The sequence below is a fragment of the Saimiri boliviensis genome, chromosome X (assembly GCF_048565385.1).
Source record: "Saimiri boliviensis isolate mSaiBol1 chromosome X, mSaiBol1.pri, whole genome shotgun sequence".
In the NCBI taxonomy this organism is placed as follows: Eukaryota; Metazoa; Chordata; class Mammalia; order Primates; family Cebidae; genus Saimiri; species Saimiri boliviensis.
In genome coordinates this window covers 21477999-21497635 of record NC_133470.1, presented here as the reverse complement: position 1 = coordinate 21497635, position 19637 = coordinate 21477999, and the positions used below count along the sequence as shown (strand labels likewise).

The 19637-nt window shown below is 42.6% G+C and overlaps 1 protein-coding gene across 2 annotated transcripts in view; it reads right to left on the bottom strand.

Annotated features, from left to right (window-relative positions):
* Positions 1 to 19637, bottom strand: part of PDK3 (pyruvate dehydrogenase kinase 3) — a 97521-nt gene that overhangs the window by 66477 nt on the left and 11407 nt on the right. The window lies entirely within an intron of this gene.

Here is a 19637-nt window from a genome sequence, read left to right as displayed (position 1 = left end):
CACGGGGCTGGCATGTGCCAGAGAAACATGCCAGAGAAACTATCTCCTGGGTGTACTCAGAGGCAGAGTGATCTACTGTGCCACATCGGAGAGGGTAAAATGTGGGTTGATCATAAGGAAGGAGGTCAGTGCCTTCTGGGAGGCTTCCCTGAGCTGGCTGTGCATCAAATTTACATAAACAAAACACCATGAGAGGAAACATACCTGGTCACTTAAAAGAGGAAACCTGAGCTCCTCCCTCGGCTGCCATGTGGCAGGAAGAGTTCATCAGCCTGGCCTGCAACCCCCAGCCCTGCTGGAAACTCCATGGTGGCTGGGGATGGAGGGTCTGATAGAAAAGGCATGAGCTTTGGAGACAGAAACATCCTCCAGCCCCAAATCCTCCATTTGCAGACTGTAAAACATTTGGGAAGCTTCTTCACTTCTGAGTCTCAACTGCCTTAATCTGTAAAATGAGGTTCAAACTAGTTTGCATAAGGACTAAATGTGATACTGTGCATGAAGCCTGACATGGAGCAAGTGTTGGACAAACACTGGTCTTTCCGGTCTCTGTGATATTGAGGGGTCCATCCCATTTCCCTTGCCCTGCCTAGGCCTCTCAGCCACTCCATATTACCTGCAGGCTGCTCAGAAATGGGCAACATCGTGGCCAGGCCCAGAGAGAGACGAGCAGAGCTCATCTAACAGTTTTCTCTTCCAAACTCTCCTTATTCTTCCGTATGTTATAAAGGCAGCAAATCAAGAGATTCAGAAGTAAATCCAATTATCTAACACTTCCAATCACATTCTGGTTTATTCATTTGCTCTCCCTACCAAATAAAACTTGAGAAAAAGAACCTACTCTTGAAGGTCATCTGCAGAACCTTTCGTCCCCACTCATCCCTGACCCCCTTCTCCATTCTCAAAGAAGTCAGAATAAAAGATGAAGTCTGAAATAATCCATCCCTCATTTCCCTCATTCTAAGTGAGTATACTGAAGCAGTAAATCTTTTAACTAATTGATGATTATTTCACTTTTCTTCTTCACACTTTCACTGTAATAAGTACCTTAATCCCCAAATACCCACTTCAAGTAAGAGGGGAAGGGGTGTAATGGCCCCGAAATGACCTTCCAACATCTATTCTATACACATTCAATTGGCTTTAGGCAATTAACATTTAAAATGACTCTGGGGCCAGGCTTGGTGGCTCACGCCTGTAATCCCAGCACTTTGAGAGGCCCAGGTGGGTGGATCATGAGGTCAGGAGATGGAAATCATCCTGGCTAATACAGTCAAACCCTGTCTCTACTAAAAATACAAAAAATTAGCTGGGCGTGGTGGCGGGCACCTGTAGTCCCAGCTACTTGGGAGGCTGAAGCAGGAGAATTGCCTGAACCCAGGAGGTGGAGGTCACAGTGAGCAGAGATAGCGTCACTGCACTCCAGCCTGGGAAACAGGAGCGAAACTCCATCTCAAATAAAAAAAATCTCTGGTCATTTTGCTTCAAATAATATAGAGACAGTCCCCAATTTAAAACAGTTCAACTTAGGATTTTTTGATTGTTCAATCTTTTGACTTTATGATGGGTTTATCTAATTATTAAGTGCTTTTTTTTCTTTTTTTTCTTTTTTTTTTTTTCCTTTTTGAGACAGAGTCTCCCTCATTCACCCAGGCTAGAATGCAGTGGCACGATCTCGGCTCACTGCAATATCTACTGCCCCCCCGCCACCCCCACCCCGGGTTCAAGTGATTCTCGTGCCTCAGCCTCGAGTAGCTGGAATTACAGGCGCCCACTACAATGCTCAGCTAATTTTTGTGTTTTTAGTAGAGATAGGGTTTCACCATGTTGGCCAGGCTGGTCTCAGACTCTTGGCCTCAAGCGATCTACCCACCATGGCCTCCCAAAGTGCTGGCATTACAGGCGTGAGCCACTGTTACCGGCCAAGTGCATTTTTGAGTTATAATATTTTTGAGTTGCAATAATTAAAACTCAAAGGAACATCTGTATATTACCCCTAAAAGGTTCTGTATGAATATAATTTTGATTTTAAATGAGCATCTGTATATTACCCCTAAAAGGTTCTGTATGAATATAACTTTAATTTTAAATGGGCTAAAAATGCTGATATTTATCACGGTGAATCTCATTATAAAATGAAGTCCCTATTATCTAAGTTAAAATATAAGTCTAGCTTTTCACATGCCAGGAGAAATACTTTGCATCCTGGTTAAAGAGAAAGAAAATTATCTTTAAATCACAAAAGAAACATTGATGCTCTCACTGTGGGACAACAAAGACTCTCTCCTTTGACTAAACTTTAACCAGGTTCTTCTGGGTTTTTTGGTGTTTTTTTTTTTTTTTTTTTTGAGACAGGGTTTCACTCTGTCACACATGCTGCAGTGCAGTGGCACAATCACAGTTTACTACAGCCTCAACTTCCTGGGTTCAAGTGATCCTCCCACCTCAGCCTCCCAGGTAGATGGGACTATGGGTACACCACACCCGGTTAATTTTTACATTTATAGTAAAGATGGGGTTTCGCCATGTTGCCCAGGCCGGTCTCAAACTCCTGGGCTCAAGCGATCCTCCTGCCTCACCCTCTCAAAGTGCTGTGATTACAGGTGTGAACTACGGCACCCGGCTCTGAGTCCTCTTTTTGACTAGGCCTCGACTTTGGGTTCTATCTTGACCTGCTTAGTCCAGGTCTTAGCAAAAATCCTGCTGGGTCATTTTAGTGAAAATCCCCTACCCTTGGTGTCTGGTCCCCCTACCTTCTGTATCTTATCACCCTGGCCTTCCTTCACCAAGAATCCCCTCCAACCTGGATTTTTTCTCTTAGTAACTTTCTACCCATTGACCCACACCCTATCCCTTAGCTATAAATTTCCACTTCTCCTTGTTGCATTCGGAGTTCAGCCTGATCTCTCCCCACTACTGCAAATTTTCCACTGTAGTGGTCCCTCTTGAATAAAGCCTTCTCTACCATCTTTTTTTTTTTTAATTTTTTTAATTGCATTTTAGGTTTTGGGGTACATGTGAAGAACATGCAAGATTGTTGCATAGGTACACACATGGCAGTGTGGTTTGCTGCCTTCCATCCCCTCACCTGTATCTGTCATTTCTCCCCATGCTGTCTTTTCCCACCTCCCCATCCCCCGTCCCTCCCCCATATCCCCCCAACAGACCCTAGTGTGTAGTGCTCCCCTCCCTGTGTCCATGTGTTCTCACTGTTCAACACCTACCTATGAGTGAGAATATGCGGTGTTTGATTTTCTGCTCTTGTGTCAGTTTGCTGAGAATGATGGTTTCCAGGTTCATCCATGTCCCTACAAAGGACGTGAACCCATCGTTTTTGATGGCTGCGTAATATTCCATGGTGTATATGTACCACATTTTCCCTATCCAGTCTATCATCGTCGGGCATTTGGGTTGGTTCCAGGTCTTTGCTATTGTAAACAGTGCTGCAATGAACATTTGTGTGCATGTGTCCTTATAGTAGAATGACTTATAATCCTTTGGATATATACCCAGTAATGGGATTGCTGGGTCAAATGGGATTTCTATTTTTAGGTCCTTGAGGAATCGCCACACTGTCTTCCACAATGGTTGAATTAATTTACATTCCCACCAACAGTGTAAAAGTGTTCCTATTTCTCCACATCCTCTCCAGCATCTGTTGTTTCCAGATTTTTTAATGATCACCATTCTAACTGTTCTCTACCATCTTTAACAAGTATCAGATAATTTTTTTTTTTTTGAGTTGGAGTCTCACTCTCGCCCAGGCTAGAGTGCAATGGCGTGATCTTCGCTCACTGCAACCTCCGCCTCCCAGGTTCAAGCAATTCTCCCTGCCTCAGCCTCCCAAGTAGCTGGGATTACAGGCACCCACTACCATGCTAAGCTAATTATTGTATTTTTAGTAGAGACGGGGTTTCACCATGTTGGCCAGGCTGGTCTTGAACTGACCTCAGGTGACATGCCCGCGTCAGTCTTCCAAAGTGCTGGGATTACTGGTGTGAGCCACTGCACCCAGCCGATTTTTTTTATTTAACAGGAAGAAGGAAGCTCTGGAGTAGGGAAGAAGTAGAAGAACTCTGCTATTAAACTGGGAGTATCAGTATGAACTAATAATTTTTTCACAATTATGAGTTTTTTGGGATAATGAAAGTATACATATTTAAATTTCCAAGTTGGCAGCCTGCTAGGAACCACAGGATACAAGCATGCCATGAGCAGTGAGAGCTGGCTGGCAGGCGTGAGGTGGCCACAGTCAGGTTCTCATCTCTTCCCTGAAACTTGCAGACCTAGATGGTTTCAGAATTAAAAGGTTTTCCAATTTTAGGAAGGTAAAAAGTAGTCTATACCATACATTGTATAATACAGAGTATTAGAGAGCCACAACGTAGCTGCAGTGAAATACATGAACATTTCCACTAAGTAGGATAAAGACTATGGAATCAAGTCAGTTTCAGTCTGCTTTTGCCACAAAAATGAATTTTGGTGGCAAATATAAGAAAAAGAAATTCAATTTTCAGAGTTTTTTGGAGTTCAGGATTCAGAGAAAAGCCTATGATCCTGGAGGGCGATAATGACAAAGTCAGATGCTGAAGTCAGATTAGGGTTCAATTCTTGACTACAGCATTCACAAGCTTAGTCGCCCTGAGAACCCATTCCCTGGGATCATCTGATGATTCTGCAATAATTAAAACTCAACTATCAGCTTTAAATGGTCTAAGAGAACCAAATTTGAGGAAGCATTTTCTTCAAGTTTCCTTGGATTATCAGCCTGTTATAAAACTCATGTGGAAAGAAACTTTTATCTGTCTCTGTATCCCCCATAGCACATACTAGAGTGTCTCACTTATGGTAGCTTCACACTGATTTATTCAAAGAATAGATAATGCCTTCAGAAGTTTGTTTTTTTCTTTGTTGTTGTTTTTTTTTTTTTTTTTTTTTTTTTTTTTTTTTTTGACACAATCTTTCTCTGTCACCCAGGCTAGAATGCAGTGGTGCGATCTCGGCTCACTGCTACCTCCGCCCCGTAGGTTCAAGGGATTCTCCTGCCTTAGCCTCCTGAGTAGCTGGGATTACAGGCGCCCATCACCATGCCTGGCTGATTATTGTATTTTTAGTAAAGACGACATTTCACCATGTTGAACAGGCTGGTCTCCAACTCCTGACCTCAAGTGATCTGCCCACCTCAGCCTCCTAAAGTGCTGGGATTACAGGTATGAGCCACTGCGCCTGGTCCAGAAGTTTGTATTTTTTAAAAGGAATAGCTGAAAAATCTCAGGTTTTGTCTCTTACATTCTACATTACGTTTGGGGACAAATTCTTTGTACTCAGATACCTTAATTATATATCAGCTCAAATAGGAGGATAAGCCTTTTTTAGTTAATTAGTTAGCCTAAAAATAAGTATGAAATGTCTGATTTTTATAATCTTTCTGTGCTTTCTTCATATACGTTGAAAGTATCTTTCCTATGTAAGTATCTTTCCTGTGAAAGTATCTTTCCTATGCCAGATACTCAGTTTAAATCAAAAGGTTCTAACAACCATTTTTTTTAATAACAAACTTACCAAGAAAAACATTTTTGTTTTAAATGAATGTCCTCGCCAAAGGGCTCTGTTTTTGTAAGTCTTCTGGTATACTGTGTATTTTCCAGTTCTGCTTTCCAATTATTTGACTTCATTTTTTCCCTCCTTACTTGGCTTTTCTACATTCCTTAATTCTGACTTCCTATTTTTATTCTGCATTTCTCAGTATACATCATCCTATTCAAATTTACCAATTCAGTTTTTCCCTGGTATCAGTTCAAAGTTGACAAAGGGGCCGGGCGCGGTGGCTCAAGCCTGTAATCCCAGCACTTTGAGAGGCCGAGGCGGGTGGATCACGAGGTCAAGAGATCGAGACCATCCTGGTCAACATGGTGAAACCCCGTCTCTACTAAAAATACAAAACGTTAGCTGGGCATGGTGGCACGTGCTTGTAATCCCAGCTTCTCAGGAGGCTGAGGCAGGAGAATTACCTGAACCCAGGAGGCGGAGGTTGCGGTGAGCCGAGATCGTGCCATTGCACTCCAGCCTGGGTAACAAGAGCAAAACTCCGTCTCAAAAAAAAAAAAAAAAAAAAAAAAAAGTTGACAAAGGGAGCAGGTGAGGGGGGTTAGAAAATTCTGACTTAGTGCATGCAAACAGGTCATTAGACTCAAATACACACATGTACATTTTTTCTGTTTTTCTCCTAAATTTGATAATCCTTTCATTCTCTTCTTTTTTTGTCTTTTTGAGACAGAGTCTTGCTCCATCACCCAGGCTGGAGTACAGTGGCGTGATCTCGGTTCACTGCAATGTCCACCTCCTGGGTTCAAGCGATTCTGTTGCCTTAGCCTCCTGAGTAGCTGGGATTACAGGCATGCACCACATCCAGGTAATTTTTCTATTTTTAGTAGAGACAGGGTTTTACCATGTTGGCCAGGCTGGCCTCGAACTCCTGACTTCAGGTGATCCACCCGCCTAGACCTCCCAAAGTGTAAGTGTACAGGTGTGAGCCACCATGCCCAGCTTCTGTTTTTTTTTTTTTTGAAGGTATGTATTGTTTATTATTTTTACATCATCTCTCCACTATCCCATCAAGCCCCATCACCCTAGCATGCACCCAGGAAATCAGCAAAAACTCACTTAAGAGTCCAGACTTCAAGGGTCCCTCACAGTAATGGGCATTTCTTGTTTTGCCCAAGCAGAACAGACCATTCATTTCTCCTTCTTCTGCTAACTGTATTTCATTTTCCTTTAAGCCACCCCATCCTGAATCCTCAGACTTTATTTCCCTGCTCTAGGAATTAGCATATGACACAGGCCTGGCCAATCAGAGTTTTCCATTCCCCTAGAAGTAGGGATCAGACCCCAAATGGGTCAATGACACTCTCCACTTGGAATTATTGGAATAAGAAAACCTCTTCCCACTGGGTTACTAGGTTAGCAGGATAGGGCCGGCCTCTGCTTTTTATGCTTTGTTCTTTTATTGGGAAGTTGGAGGTAATTACTGTATTTCCAGAAAGTATGATTTGCTTTGTCTAGAAAGGTTCCATGTAGCTTCACATTCAGCAAGACCTCGGGTGAATAGACACAGAAATACAAATGACTTTCTATTTAATGCAGGGAGCCTTCCCTGTGGTGGGACCAGGAGGTAGCCAAGAGCATTTAACTAGCCTCCTGAGAGCAGGAGTTCACAGACATAATTCTTTATACCTGGTTTCCATAGTGGCTGATAACCCTGGCTTGGCTTTAATCCTCTTTTTGACTAATTTACAGGCAGTAGAAAAAAATAATTATTTTTTCAGGTAATCAAGTCACCTGATAATAAGTATTTTTCTTTTTTTTGAGACAGAGTTTTGCTCTTGTTGCCAAAGCTGGAGTGCAATGGCATGATCTCAGCTCAGTGCAACCTCTGCCTCCCAGGTTCAAGCAATTGACAGTAAGCACATTTTAATTAAAGTAGAGGCTAAGGACATATTTTATACTGTCTTCAATCAACAGAGACCATGCCTCCTAAAATGTAGAGTCTCCTCTGTCTGGATTACTTGAAGGTTTTCTTTGTCCATTGTTCAGCTTTAGCAGTTGGTGGGGGGTGAGGGGTGGTTTCACAGTGGCAATAATGAGATAAAGAGCAATACATGGAAAAATTACTAGCAAGGCACCAAAAATCCCCAACAGAATGATCCAGCTCATTGTGATAATTGTTATTAATATCATCAACTAAAGGCTTTTGATTAATATCACCAACTAAATACCTGAGTTGGCAATGGATTTTTCCCATTAACCATGTTAAAATTGGTAAAATATAACTGACAATATATTAAGGTGAGCTTTTTTAAAAAAAAATTTCCACTTTTATTTTAAATATAGAGGGTGCATGCGCAGGTTTGTTCCATGAGTATGCTGCCCCCAGGTACTGTGCACAGTACCCAATAGGTAGTTTTTTGTTGTTGTTTGTTGGTTTTTTAAGACAGAGTCTCTCTGTCGCCCCAGTTGGAGTGCAATGGCGCAATCTCAGCTCACTGCAACCTCCACCTCCCAGGTTCAAGCAATTCTCCTGCCTCAGCCTCTGGAGTAGCTGGGACTACAGGCGCGTGCCACCACACCTGGCTAATTTTTGCATTTTTAGTAGAGACGGAGTTTCACTGTGTGGGCCAGGATGGTCTTGATCTCTTGATCTCATGATCTGCCCACCTCAGCCTTCCAAAGTGCTGGGATTACAGGCATGAGCTACCACGCTTGGTCCCTAATAGGTAGTTTTTCAACCCGCACCCACTTCCTTCCCCCATCTAGTAGTCTGCAGTATCTGTTGTTCCTGTGTTTATGTCCATGTGTGAAGGTGAGCTCTTTGACTTCTTTTCTCCAGTTGTAGTTATAAGATTTCAATCTTTTGAAAACACCGAACTTGAAAATCATAAGTCATTAATTTTGGGAGTTACTAGGCTAAACAATGATTAATTGAATAGTCCTTCAGGAGAAACAACCTGACATGTGAATGACCTACCAAATGATTGTGAATGTCCTTCAAGGAATCACTTTTTTGAAAACTTAGTTTCTACTTTTAAGATGTTTGTTTTGCTTCATGAGCAGTTTCTCCCTGCCTTAAGAGCTTAAGAGTTTTCCTTTGTTCATGAAAATTCATTCCTGAATTTAAGAGATCAAAATAGGTTGCAGATTTGGAATCTGCCATACTTGGGGCTGCCACCACTCTAGGCCAGACCATGTTTTGGTTATTCTTATTAATAACAGTGAGTCAGTTATATCTGCAATGCCAGCACTTTGGGACTGCTTGAGTCCAGGAGTTCAAAACCAGCCCAGGCAACGTAGGGAGACCCAGTCCCTACAAAAAAAAATTAAAAATTTTCTGGGCATGGTGGTGTATGACTATAGTTCCACCTACTTGGGAGACTGAGGCAGGAGGATTGCTTGAGCCGGGAGGCTGAGGCTGCAGTGAGCTGTGATTGTGCTGCTGCACTCCAGCCTAGGTGACAGAGACCCCATTTCAAAAAAAACAAAAACAAAAACAAAAAGAGTGAGTCAGAAACTTCAGAGACGAAGAGCCAAAGACTAGGGATTCATACACACTTTACTCCCTATCAAATTCAATGCCCTAAAACATCCAGATATTACATGACTCCTTTCAGCCCAACGTCTACATTATGATACTCACAGATGGTGTGAGTCAGGAATTTAGACAGGTTGCAGAAGGGATGGCTTATCTGGGCTTCAGCTGGGAAAACTCAAAGATCTTGGGGTCTGGAAGCATCCAAAGGCCCCTTCACTGTAAGTCATGCTTGGGCCAGATGACTTAACAACTAAGACTGCCTGTCTGAGCAGCTTGGGGTGGCCTCTTCATCACAGCAGCCTTGGGCTGGTTGGATCCTTACACCACTTCAGTAAGAAGACAGCAGCCACATGGCCTTTTATGACCCAGGCTCAGAAGTCACACAGCTGGCCTACGACTGCCAGCTGTGTGACTACAATTAAGCTAAGTAGCCAGAGCCTGTCCAGACTCCAGGGGAAGGAAATTTCGACTCCCCCTCTCGACAGAGGGGTGCCAAAATCACACCATAGAAAACTATCCTCATGGCAATCTTGGAAAATGCAATCTTCTCTAAGATGTTAATGAGGGGTTGTATATAATTTATTATTCAATTTGTTTATTTATTTATTTATTTTGAGACAGAGTTTCACTCTTGCTGCCCAGGCTGGAGTGCAATGGTGTGATCTCAGCTCACTGCAACCTATGCCTCCCGGGTTCAAACGATTCTCCTGCCTCAGCCTCCCAAGTAGCTGGGATGAGAGGCATGTGTCACCATACCCAGCTAATTTTGTATTTTTAGTAGAGACGGGGTTTCTCCATGTTGGTCAGGCTGGTCTCGAACTCTCGACCTCAGGCGATCCACCCACCTCAACCTCCCAAAGTGCTGAGATTACAGGCGTGAGCCACCAAGCCCGGATTTCAAATTCTATTTTAAAGCACTGTTTTCTGGCCAGATTTTGTCTGTTTTGGGGTTAATGTCCATTTTGCTGCCTTTGTTAGTCTCTTTCTCACTGTAGGAATCCCTCAGATGATGGTGATCTTTGGTTGTTCAGTCAGGTTTGGGAGGCAAGCAGGCTAAAGACTAACTGGGACCCCAGAGAGGGGCTCTTGGAGGAGTGAGCTCCCTGAATTCCTGATTACATGGGGCTTTTCAATGGGCACCAACACCACACCAGCTCCCCTGATTCTCCTGAAATAGTTCCATCAGTGTCTTTAGAGAAAAACTCCCTTTGTCCTTTATCTTGCTGATAGGGGTAACTGCCAGCTGTTAACGTTCTGAAGGTCAGGGTGGAGGGTGGCCCTTCTGTCTGCAGACTTTTAGTTCATTCTGTTTGCACCCAGCCAGGCTTCCTGTTGCTCCCACCCTCTAGTGGTCTACTGCATTGCTGAGGTGGGAGTGCCCTGCCCCCTGCCCCTTGGGCTCTGCTGCACTATGCTCAGCAGCCTCCTCTGCTGCAGTGCCTTCTGAGAGTGTTCCAGACGCGAGCTGTCCAATACAGGAACTGGCAGCCATGACGAGAAATTCATTTTTATTTAGTTTTATTTTTTTGAGACACAGTCTTGCTCTGTCGCCCAGGCTGGAGTGCAGCAGCGAGATCCCAGCTCACTGCAACCTCTGCCTCCTGGGTTCAAGAGAGTCTCCTGCCTCAGCCTCCTGAGTCTCTGGGATTACAGATGTGCGCCACCACACCCAGCTAATTTTTGTATTTTTAGTAGAGACAGGGTTTCACCATGTTGGCCAGGCTGGTCTTGAACTCCCGACCTCAAATGATCCACCCGCCTCAGCCTCTCAAAGTGCTGGGATTACTGGTGTGAGCCACCGTGCCCAGCCCCATTACGGGAAATTTAGATGTTCCATTTTATCTTTTTATCAATGATAAATTCCTCAAGGGTAATAACTGTATCATGGTTATTAGGAGAAAACCCTTAAGCTGAGGACATACATACTGAAGTATCTAGGGGTAAAGAGGCATGATGTATGCAATTTATTCTCAAATGGTTCAGCAAAAAAGCATAAAGCATGTGTATGCAAGAGAGAGAGAAAGGGAGAGAGGAATAGGGATGAATGGAGAGGGAAAACATAAAGCAAATATGGCAAAGTAACTAATAAAAAATCTTGCTATAACTAGAATCATTCTATTCTTTAAAAAAAATACTAACATCTCACATAAAACATGCTTCTATATGTAGAGCTTCCTAGTGGGGTCTGACACCCATGGTACCCTTCATGTAATGATTTTTGTTCTTCTAATAGGAAAATAGGGTATCAAGGTGATTGCAACAGAGTTCTTAACTAAGGTAGTAGTCCCTTGATCTTCTCTCTTTAGAAATCCTGTTTGTCTGCTCTTTTGAAACATATATCTACACAGACTAGTGAGAAAACTGCCACTCTGTGTAACACATAAAACCAAAGCAAGCTGTGAATGGATTCCTCTGTGGGCCCAGAAGTTGTGCCCTCTGCTTGGGCAACCCCTCTGCCATTGCCTCAGTCACTGTACATCCTGTACCATGATTCCCCAAAGGACTGAAGAGTCCATTAGTACAATACCTGGTGCATTGTAGGTATTCAATAAATATTTCCTGGTTGGGTATGGTGACTCACACCTGTAATCCCAGTGGGAAGCCAAGGTGGGAGGATCACTTGAGCTCAGGTGATCGAGACCAGCCTGGGCAACATGGTGAAACCCCACCTCTATTAAAAATACAAAAAAATTAGCTAGGTGTGGTGGTAGGTGCCTGTAGTCCCAGCTACTTGGGAGGCTGCGGCATGAGAATTGCTTGAACCTGGGAGGTGGAGCTTGCAGTAAGCTGAGATCATACCACTGCACTCCAGGCTGGGCAACAGAGTGAGACTCTGTCTCAAGAACAACAAGAATTTCCTGGCTGGGCACGGTGGCTCACACCTGTAATCCTAATGGGAGGCCGAGTCTGGAGGAACACTTGAGCTCAGGAGTTTGAGACCAGCATAGGTCATTTGGTGAAAACCCGTCTCTACAAAAAAATACACAAATCAGCCAGATGTGGCCATGTGCACCTGAAGTCCCAGGTACTCAGAGGCTGAAGTACAAGGATCACTTGAGCCTGGGAGGTCGAAGCTGCAGGGAGCCAAGATCACACCACTGCACTCCAGCTTGGGTAACAGAGTGAGAGCCTGTGTCACATGCATGCGCATGTGCACGCGCGTGCACACACACACACACACACACACACACAAAACCTCTTATTGCAACTGAAAATTAAAACACCCAATAAGTTTAGTTATAAACTTAACATACCCAATAAAATTCAGGGGTTCAAGATAACATTTGCAGGTAATGGTAAATCCCTCTTACAAGCCAATTTCATTCTGCTATTTGGTTAAGGGTATTTGAATCCTTAAAATTTTAAGAGCCAAAAGAGAGGTAGGAAGACAATAATACTGTGGCAGTAAAAGTCAATATGGTGTGTTGGGCCAGAAAGTGGAAAAGAAGAAACATGATGTGTTCAGAACAGATGTCAAAAATAAAGCAGTGACCAGCCAGAGCATGTGAGTAACAGGCACTATGCAGCCACAGCCATGTATCCATACCAACCTAATTCCAGAAGGGAGTTTAGAATCTAGTCCTAAGAGTAAATTGGTGAGTTACAGGATGCCTTGCTGTCATGGAAGCAGGTATAGTTAGCTAACGGTCACACTGTACCCATCTTGGAGGTTAAGTGAGGCAAGTCATTTAGTTAGCCACAGTGATCAAAGAGAGTTCAAAGCCAGTCACACTCAAAGCACAGAAGAGCTGAAAGTGCTGTGTTTCTTGGAAAATGATCAGTTTTTACACAGCTGGAACCTTCAGCCAACAAACTTGAAGATAATTGATGTTCAAGGTTAAGGCTCCCTATCCAGCTTTTATTCTTAGCAGAAAGCTGACTTCATCCACGAAGTGCTGTGTCACTAACTTCTCATAGTAAATTCATAACCAACATCTACCAAGCATCTACCATGTGTTATGCATTATGCCATCAGTTCTCAATCTCATCAATGCAACCACCCTATGATTAGCTACTATCATCTCTATTTTGTAGATAAGGACACTGAAGTGTAGTGGGATTAAGTGATTTGCCCAGGCTCACACTGCTAGTAGGCACTAGCAATTAAGACTTGAGTACAAGTCTGTATATACTGCGTCTCATATTCCCAGAGATGATAATGAAAACTAACAAGTAGTGGTTTTCAGAAGTAGAATTATTTCATTCTAAGTAAGCAGAGTAGGCATCAATCTGATAGTTCTGAAATAATAAAAGCATTAGATTATACCATTTCCTGGTTGCATAACAGAATACATTTAGACAAAATCACAGCATTGCTAATAAAGACTAGGTTTGCTATGAATAATTGCATTGGGGGTAATGATATACTATGTTAAACAGAAAAGAGCATAGGTTTAAAAGCTCAATCTTGCTTGTAATCCCAGTACTTTGAGAGGCCAAGGTGGGCAGATTACTTGAGGTCAGGAGTCCGAGACCAGCCTGGACAACATGGTGAAACCCCGTATCTACTAAAATTATAAAAAATTAGCCAGGCATGGTGACGGGCACCTGAATCCCAGCTACTTGGGAGAATCGCTTCAATCAGGTGGTGGAGGTTGCAGTAAGCCAAGATCGCATCATGTACTCCAGCCTGGGTGACAAAGCAAGACTCTGTCAAAAAAAAGAAAAAAACCCTCACTCTACCTCAATTTTTTTTTTTTTTTTTTTTTTTTTGAGACGGAGTTTCGCTCTTGTTACCCAGGCTGGAGTGCAATGGCGCGATCTCGGCTCACCGCAACCTCCGCCTCCTGGGTTCAGGCAATTCTCCTGCCTCAGCTTCCTGAGTAGCTGGGATTACAGGCACGTGCCACCATGCTCAGCTAATTTTTTTTTTTTGTATTTTTAGTAGAGACGGGGTTTCACCATGTTGACCAGGTTGGTCTCGATATCTCGACCTTGTGATCCACCCGCCTCAGCCTCCCAAAGTGCTGGGATTACAGGCTTGAGCCACCGCGCCCGGCTCTACCTCAATTTTAATCGTGCTTTACCCCTAACTTTGCTTAGGTAAGAGATTTAAACTATCTCAGCTGTAGACTCTTCATCCAAGAAATGGAAACACCTACTTCATGTGGATGCTGTGAGAATTACAGCTAACTACTATTGTGTTTAGCAGAGAGTGGCACACAAATATAAGTTCCCCTGGCCTCATAAAAAGAATAATTTCTGGTTCCCTTTGGAAGAGGTGGCCAAGATGTTACGTCAACAACTAGCTGATGATTGGGACAGTCTCTTCCTACATGAGGCTTCTACTTTTTCATGTGTAAAACTGGGAAGATTACAGATGATCTCTGTATTAGTTCATTCTCGTGGCTAGAAAGAACTACCTGAGACTGAGTAATTTATAAAGGAAGGAGGTTTAATGGACTCTTTCCTTTATAAATCGCAGTTCCATAAGGCTGGGGAGGCCTCAGGAAACTTATAACCACGGCAGTGGCAAAGGGGAAGCAAGCACATATTCACATGCTGGCAGGAGAAAGAAAGAGCAAAAGGGGAAGTGCCACACACTTTTAAACAATCAGATCTCATGAGAACTCACTCGCTATCATGAGAATACCAAGGGGGAAATCTGCCCCCATGATCCAATCACCTCCCACCAGGCCCCTCCTCCAACACTGAAGATCATAATTCAACATGAGATTTGGGTGGGGACACAGGACACAGAGCCAAACCATATCAATCTCTAAGCTCAAGTTCCCACTTAATGAATCGAAGAGGGAAAGATTTTCATTTGTCTCTCTATACAGTTACATTAGTAGACACTAACCTTGCCTACTAATATAAATTCTAAGACAACTCTGGAGAGCAGTGCTAAGAGTAAACAGCTGAGGAAAAAATGTGTAAGTCAAGAAAAAGGGTATGCACATTTACATTTTGTTCTTCTCTTTGGGATCTCCATCTAGAAAGCCTCCAACATCATTTCAGATAAAGGACAATTGTGTTAATAACTTACATGTTCCCAGAAACCACCCTTATTTCACAAACCTTTAAGGGAGAAGTAGGGACAGCAGAAAAGATAACACAAAATAGTATGATTCATCCTTCTGGCTAGCATATATAAATTTATGTATTTGTCTCAGCTTCTCATTTATCTATGAGCGCCTTAAAGGCAATGACTATGCCTTGGCAATTTCCCAATGCTTGTTAGTTTACATTTCACTCCAAATCCAGAACTTTCAACTAAGGCTGATGAACTCCAGAACTACTTCAGTGTTAACTTTCAGCATCTCACTCACAGACTCTGTCCCCTAAAGTGGTTCATAGCTCTTGGGCAAAACTTTCACCGGATCTAACACTGTGGTTTTAACTCTGGAAGATTATTATTATACAATCGCCTGGGTAACCCAAAAGCACCAGCACCTAGACCCCTACCTGCAGCGATTGATTTAATTGGTTTATGTAAGGAGCAGGTGTCACTCATTTTAGGAGCTCCCCAGATGATTCTCATGAGCAGCCAGGACTGAGAACCGTGGACTAGTATCTAATCATAAAAAATTCAACAAGGGTAAACAAATCAAAGAACTCCTCAGGCCCAGACAATGGCTATTAAGCATCCCCAATTTTTTATTTACCCATGTACTGTTAGTCTTTATTTTCACCTTTGAGTTTTATTTCAACCTCTTAGGAAACTGACCACAAACATCTTTGCACTCTGTAAGACTTTTCAGTGTTATCAGCTCTCTTTTTTCCCTTTCACTTTTAGATGATCTTAAATAGGGAAAATAAAAACTGCAAAAAACTCAAGAAGGAAACAGCTAACTGTGCTTCAGGATGTGGTAATGCTTGGCAAGTGGTGATGATGCACTCGATGGTCCTTTCCTCCAGTTTGTTTTGCTCACATGCTCCACCCAATCCATCACCTACTTTCTCTGCTATAAAAGGGTGGTAAGACAATCAGGTGGGCAGACACCTGGTTCTACTACCTACTATATCTGTGAGTCACTTTCTTACCTGCTCAGAACTTCAGTTTCCTAATTGGTAAAATGGGCATGGCTGTTACGAGAATTGAATGATACCCTACTTTAGTTGGTAAGTACTCAGTAAGTGCTAGTTGAATCTATTGAATCTTCTTCAGGTGCCATATAAAGGCCATTGTTTTTTTGAGATGGAGTCTCGTTCCATCGCCCAGGCTGGAATGCAGTGGCACAATCTTGGCTCACTGCAATCTCCACCTCCCAGATTCAACTGATTCTCCTGCGTCAGCCTCCTGAGTAGCAGGGATTACAGGCATGTGCCAACATGCCTGGCTAATTATTTTTTTAATTTTATTAGAGATGGAGTTTCACCATTTTTGCCAGGCTGGTCTCAAACTCCTGACCTCAGGTGATCCGCCTGCCTCGGCCTCCCAAAGTGTTGGGATTACAGGCATGAACCACCGTGCCCAGCCTAGAGTCCATTTTAATTTCCTTCTCCAATAGCTTCACTGAAGTCAAGCTCAGGTCAAAGAAACAAGAGTAGGAGTACATAGGCCAGAGATAACATGGTAGAGAATATGTAAGAAGTTCTAACAAAAGAAGCAGTACCCTGGCCATGAAGGGCAATTTCTAGAGAACAGGAGACATACTGAGACAAGAAGCTTCCTCCCAGAGGAGTCTATTACAAATAACGTGCTCATACGAGCACATTACATGACCAATACAGGAATAGTAATATAGCAATAACCACTCAGCTTTCTATTTAACTGCAGAATCAGGGGGAGAAATTAACCAAATTTATACAAAATCCACAGACAGGTATTAAGAAGTGCCGGGCGCGGTGGCTCAAGCCTGTAATCCCAGCACTTTGGGAGGCCGAGGCGGGTGGATCACGAGGTCGAGAGATCGAGACCATCCTGGTCAACATGGTGAAACCCCGTCTCTACTAAAAATACAAAAAATTAGCTGGGCGTGGTTGCACGTGCCTGTAATCCCAGCTACTCAGGAGGCTGAGGCAGGAGAATTGCCTGAACCCACGAGGCAGAGGTTGCGGTGAGCCAAGATCACGCCATTGCACTCCATCCTGGGTAACAAGAGCGAAACTCCGTCTCAAAAAAAAAAAAAAAAAAAAAAAAAAAGAAGTATCTGGGCCGGGCGCGGTGGCTCAAGCCTGTAATCCCAGCACTTTGGGAGGCTGAGGCGGGTGGATCACGAGGTCAAGAGATCAAGACCATCCTGGTCAACATGGTGAAACCCAATCTCTACTAAAAATATATAAAAATTAGCTGGGCATGGTGGCGCATGCCTGTAATCCCAGCTACTCAGGAGGCTGAGGCAGGTGAATTGCCTGAACCCAGGAGGCGGAGGTTGCGGTGAGCTGAGATCACGCCATTGCACTCCAGCCTGGGTAACAAGAGCAAAACTCTGTCTCAAAAAAAAAAAAAGAAAAGAAATATCTGCTAGCAAGCTTAAGGGAACATTATACCCTACTAGAAGAGATCCAAGAAAAGGTTCAGATAGAAGCCTGAGTATTCTCTGGTCCATGAAAATGTAACAATTGTGTGAAAATATAAGTAATTTACAAATTTCAAAGGGCCCTACTGTTTTCTGGCCAGCAACACATGGCAAAATATTTAACTTCATGGTGTAGGAAAATGTTAGAGAGATGATAATTTCTTCCCAACAGTGAGACTATTATATATGACCTCCATGCCCTGGTAAGAGAGAAAGCAACACTAGTATAACTCAACTGGTTAAGTAAAATCATAGATGAAGTCCAAGAATGAAAATAAAATCACAACTGTTTAGGTGACCCTTAGGGAAATAATATACTGCTGAGTTAGGACCCTAAGTATTCATTAGAGGAAATATAAATGCTGATCTGTGCAAATGTAATAGTTGACTATAATTTTTGTGCCATTCATTATGGCAAAAGGTATAATCTCAGAGTTAAGATGAGACAATGACCAGGAACAGGGTTCTCCTTGAGGGATATGAAGGGCACTCACCATGGGTCACAATCAAACCCAGCTCTCCCATGAAGGCAAGTATAGCGGTAAACTAGCCTCCCTGCCATAAAAGCAAAATAGGCTAACTGCAAATACTTCAATGCTAGTTTTTCCTTTGTTTGTTTTTTTGTTTGTTTGACACAGAATCTCACTCTGTCACCCGGGCTGGGGTACAATGGTGCGATCTCAGCTCACTGCAACCTCCACTTCCCAGGTTCAAACAATTTTCCTACCTCAGCCTCCTGAGTAACTGGGACTATACACATGAGCCACCACTCCTGGCTGATTTTTTGTTTTGTTTTATATTTTTTTAGTAGAGATGGGGTTTCACCATGTTGTCCAGGCTGGTCTCAAACTCCTGACCTCAAGTGGTTTGCCCACCTTGGCCTCCCAAAGTACTGGGATTACAGGCATGAGCCACCATGCCCAGCCTCAATGCTAGTTTCAATGCCAAGTACATAACAAAGATGGAAACCCTAGAACACCATGTAACCCACCCACAGTTCCCTTAGCACATTTTTGATGATATGCTCTTCAACATGCACAATGACTAATTTATCAAGAAGAATTAGTGCACAAGAAAAGCAAGAATTCTTTAAAATTTAAATAAATAAGGAACTGCCTCACCAAATTTCAACATAAATTACAAAGTTAAAATGTGATATTTAGTTAAAATAAAAAAAAGTTGCCATGTTGACTAAAGTCCACAAACACAAACTACTCTTGAGAGTTTAGCATATAATCCAAGAGAAACAGTCAAGATAAAAGAGAAACAGCCAAGTTTCAAGTGAAAAACCTGAGGTCTTAATAATTGTTGGTCAAGTTGACAGTAAAACAGGGCAAAAATGAGTTAGCTACAAAGGCTTATCAGAAATGGCAATAGATTCCAGAGAGATTTAATAACTGCTCACAAAATCTGCTAGGTGACAAATCTGACCATGATAAAAGCACTGTAAATAATATAGGTGATACTGAGCATATGAAAACTCAGACTGTGCACTAGATAAAAAGGAAACCAACATACAGTGTTAACATACATAAATATATGGGAACAGCTGGAAGGGCTATCGCAAAAAAAAAAGATGAATTACCTATATTGTAGGTAATATAGCAATTCTTTCCAAATGTCTTTAATTTTATACTTTGATAATTACTTTGCCAAAGAAGGAAACTACATTTACACAGCACAATAGCTTACTTTGCCAAATACACACAGGAATTCATGCAAATGATAAAAACTCCAGATTCTGGTTACAAAATGGCCAAAGGTACTTTACACAGAACAAAAAGCAGACAAAAAAGCCAAGCAGAGGAGAAAGCACTTTTCATTCCTACATTGCCTATGATGCAATTAAAATCATAAAACCTCATTTTGGCTGGGCTATGGAGAAACTGATACAGTTCAACTTTGCTGACAGCCCTGGATAAATTAAAGCTATAAAATGTCAAAGGCTTTCATATGGTAATTCCACTCTGAAGTAGATATCCTATACATAAACCACCCGATTACCTGGAAAAGCCTTCACTGCCCCAAAAATCACACTCCAGATGGCCAGTTTATTGTTACTAGCATACAGAAGAAACAGAGCTTTA